Here is a 4,347-nt window from a genome sequence, read left to right as displayed (position 1 = left end):
CGGAGCCCTCACTTAACTGATCCCCTGGATCCTGCACTGACCCCCGGAGCCCGCACTGACTCCCTGAGAGCCTGCACTGGCCACCTAAGAACCTAAGCAGCCTCCTGAGAGCCTGCACAACCCCCCTAAAACCCGCATAGCTCTCCTGAGACCCTGGAGGCGTCAGGCTCAGAACCCGAGCAACACAGCGTATGTAGCTTCATAGTATTCTGCATTGATGTATAAAGTAGTGCTGGGATTTTTAGTCCTTAATAGCTGATGGTATTATTCTGCAGTGCTTTACAATGTATTGTTGGGATTTGTAGTCCTCTATAGCTGGTGGTATTCTGCATTGCTCTGTAATGCATTATTGGGTTTTGTAGTCTTCTACTGTATAGTTAGTGGAATTCTGCCTTGCTGTATAATTTATTGCTGGGATTTGTAGTCTTTTATAGCTGGTGTTATTCTGAATTTCTGTGTAATGTATTACTGGAATTTGTAGTCCTCTATAGCTGGTGGTATTCTGCATTGCTGTATAATGTATTACTGGGATTTGTAGTCCTCTATAGTTGGTGGTATTGTGCATTGCTGTATAATGCATTGCTGAGATTTCTAGTCTCTCTACAGCTTGGAGTCAGTGGCAGATCTACCAGGGTCGCAGCTGCAATCGGGCCCTGGCGCTCCACCACTGACTCCAAGCTGTAGGGAGAGTACTAATCACAAGAAAATGCGAGGTTTGATTGATTTTAACGCATACTGTTGACAGGGCTACTTGTTTGGTTGCAGGCTGGCTGGCAGGTTGAGGCTGGGGAATTTTTGTGTTTTGTATTGTTGTAAGCCTTCCCAATGTGCGCCCTGCTATAAAGGCCGGTTATAGATTCATGCATGTACCATTTTTTTCTAGTTTGACTATTTTGGGTTAGGGGGACGCACTGGAGTCCCAGCGTGCATTTTTGGTTGCTGGGCCTCCAGTGCGTCCCTGCACCTTATTAGGAGGAGTTGGCTACCTCCAGGTACACCTGCATGTAATTTATCAACTTCATTAATATGCTCACACTTGGAGACTCGGATACATAGAGTTAGGACCACACTTTGCAGAGGTGCCTTGGCGCGGCAGTGTGGCTTCTACATATTTTTGGCCAAAAGTTTGTGCAACTAAAACCTCTGATTTTAACGCATACTGTTGACAGGGCTACTTGTTTGGTTGCAGGCTGGCTGGCAGGTTGAGGCTGGGGAATTTTTGTGTTTTGTAGAGTACTAATCACAGCCCGCACAGGAGGAAGAAGGCCCCGGTGACTGAATAAAATTTGAATAAAAAGGCCCACCAAAATCCTCAGCACCAGGCCTGTGATGCTCTCAATCTGGCCCTGGCTAGGTAAATTAGGTAGATCCACTCTCTCTATTTGCCCTGGGGATCATTGTCCATGGGTAATCCAAAATTCTAGAGTTGTCACTAGAGCAAGAGGTGAGAGCAAATCTTTAAACAGTGATTTCATTTTGTTGAGATTTTCTTTCACTTCCTGTTGCATATCCAGTACAGGAAATGAAGGGAAGGCTCCTCAATGGAACAGAGAAAGCAAGAAAAAGAAAAAAAAACTGTCAGGAATTCTAAACATTACTTATTCTAATTTTTTACAAAATGTTTTGGCTGTACATAAGCTTTAATGTACAAATGTAACAAAGGGTATTTTACTACTTGTACAAATGTAGCAAAACCTGCCTAGTACTGGTTTTTTTTATAGCTTTAAAGTCTTTCACTTACTTCTATTTATTTTCTCAGCCATACTTTTTGTGATTTTTGTGTGACTGCTTTAAAAGTTCCTTTTTATTTTTCTTCTTCGCTGTACAAATGCAAATATGAGCATTAAACACCAGCTTAAAGGAGAACTATGAGGTGAGTGCTTTTCACTCACCTCATAGTTCTAGCCGACCTGTGACAATGAGACTGTCACAGGTCGGCTCAGTAGATCGGGAGGTGAGCGAACACATACCGGGTTCGCTCGCCTCTCGATCCTGTCACGGCTCTCTGCCGTGACAGGGGGAGGGGCTGGATTCCCCGCTCCGATCTGACAGCGCTGATTGGCAGAACGGACAGGGGAGGGGGCGGGTACAGCTGGCTCTGCCTCTAGATAGGCAGAGCCAGCTGTCACTCACGCAGCTGGGCGGATCCCGTCATCTAAGTCGGGATCCGCTCCGGCGTCTCAGTATACCGCGTATATGTTGCTCGCGGTATACTGAGCTTAGGGTAACGGGAGGACGCTAGTTTGTGTCTTCCCGTTACCCTAAGGAGAACTATGGGGAAAAACACTGACCCCATAGTTCTCCTTTAATATTTTAACAGCTTCTTTTTTATCAACACTCAATACAGGCAAATACCCAAAGAGTGACTGCAGCTGGTTGGATGCAGTCACTGTTCGACTGACAATTTCTGCAGTCAGAGTTTGTTGAGTCAGGTGGTGCTTACAAGCAGGGCTGGTGCTAGGATTTTTGCCTACACAGGCGAAGGTGCATTTTTGCCCTGTTTTTTCCACCCTTACCCTTCAGCGCCCTCAGGCAGCCGCTTGCCTTGCCTTGCGGTAGCGCCGGGCCTGCTTACAAGGCCACCTACGGTTTGAATTTCAGTAGTTTCAGTAAGAATTGGCTGAAATTCAAGCCATGTTTGGCCAGCTTAAGTCACAGCTGCCTTTGACTGCTCATTTCAGGAGATTTGGAATGAGAATTGGTGATGTCACTACTTTGCTGCTCATTGTTCTCCTTCCTTCTGCTCATTGTCTTTCTACTGGATGCTCTGACATGAGGAAGCAAAGCATTGACTCTTCCATGATCACTCCCTCCACACAGAGACACAGTGAGGACCAAGGTATGATAAATCAGTAATGGGAAAAAGATCAGCTGCAGGGAGACCACAATCAATACTGGTGACTAGACCTTTGCCTGCCCTTGTATGGGTACAGCTTCCATAGTTTGGTTCCTCTCAAACGTTTACCCTTCTTAGTACTTGCATGAAGATAATGTTTACAGACATACTTATACTGTATGATGTATACACAATGAAGCAGGTAAGCAAAAAAGACTATACCGATATGAACACAAAAAAGCGCCAAAAAGGACTACTCAGCCAGTATGGACCAATATAAGCACGAGTGTAGTCAGAAAACAAGTCTATTAAAAAATATTAATAATAAAAAGCATGTGTATAGAAAGGTCTGCAGGATGCTGCCCCCAAACCAGCCAGGGAGACCGCAAAATCTAGGGAAAAAACACAAACAAGGGGCCTTTCCTGGTACAGACAAATTTTTTAACACTTGATTATGAGAAATATTATTAAAAATGAAGAGAAATAAAGAGAGGTTAAGACCAGAGAAAATTTATAGAAACATTAGTGGTGCTAAATAGATGCATTAGTTAGAACCTTGTTATAAATAAGTAATAGTTGTTTACAAAATAAAGAATAATAAAATAATACTAGAATGATGGCTAGCCCTGAGTCATTGTCAAATGATGTGTTGATCAAGAACAACAAGGAGGTTGAAAGGTTATTATTGTTTATAAATGAATTGTATAGGAATCGATGTTAGCTGGTACAATGGACAATCTAGATGACCATGAGCAATTGCCTGGTCTAGGCTGGACTAGGCATGTGATAAGCCACCACAGTTGTGAATGTCAGCTCTCCAAGATTTAATCATGGATGCGATGCTTATAGCGATGAAGCCAGCTCTAAGCCCTCATTGAAACCTACAGGGTATAGGCTATTGAGGGAATATATCCAAAAAGCCTCCCTGTGGCACAGATGCTTAAATCTTAGACCCTCATCTGGATTGTCAGGAATTGCCTCAATCCCGAAGACTCTCAGTCCCTCAGGATTGGACTTGTGTGACTCTATGAAGTGTCTGGGGAGAGAATGTTCTGTCACCTTTTTTAGGATATTCCTCTTATGCTCTCCAAACCTCGTCCTCAATGTCCTGATAGTCCACCCCACGTATAATTTTCCGCAGGGGCAGATAATTCCATATATGACATACTGAGTAGCACAATTGATGAATTGTCGAATTGGGTAGCTTTTACCACTAGGGTTAGGAACTTCTTTCTTTCTATGCCAGAAATAAGGATAGGCACCACAATTATGAATATTGCATTTGTAACAGCCTGTCTGTCCAAATAGCCCTTTACCCAAATTCATGTTTTTAGTGGATTTCAATTTGCTGGGTGCTATCATGCTCCGTAGATCTTTCGGTCTCTTGAAGGTCACACTAGGGAATTTGGGAAGGGATTCCCTAAAGAGTGGATCCTCCTCGAGGATCCGCCAATGTTTCTTGAGGATTCTAGTTATCTTGAAGGCTCCATCGTTATATTGTGTACAAAAAT

The 4,347-nt window shown here is 43.6% G+C and overlaps 1 protein-coding gene across 1 annotated transcript in view; it reads left to right on the top strand.

The window, feature by feature from the left end:
• Positions 1–4,347, top strand: part of LOC108798590 (catenin delta-2-like) — a 177,878-nt gene that overhangs the window by 163,998 nt on the left and 9,533 nt on the right. The window lies entirely within an intron of this gene.

The sequence above is a fragment of the Nanorana parkeri genome, unplaced genomic scaffold, assembly GCF_000935625.1.
Source record: "Nanorana parkeri isolate BGI_ZX_2015 unplaced genomic scaffold, ASM93562v1 scaffold1512, whole genome shotgun sequence".
Lineage (NCBI taxonomy): Eukaryota > Metazoa > Chordata > Amphibia > Anura > Dicroglossidae > Nanorana > Nanorana parkeri.
The sequence above is the reverse complement of the archived record's forward strand: the minus strand, read 5'-3'. Positions and strand labels throughout refer to the sequence as shown.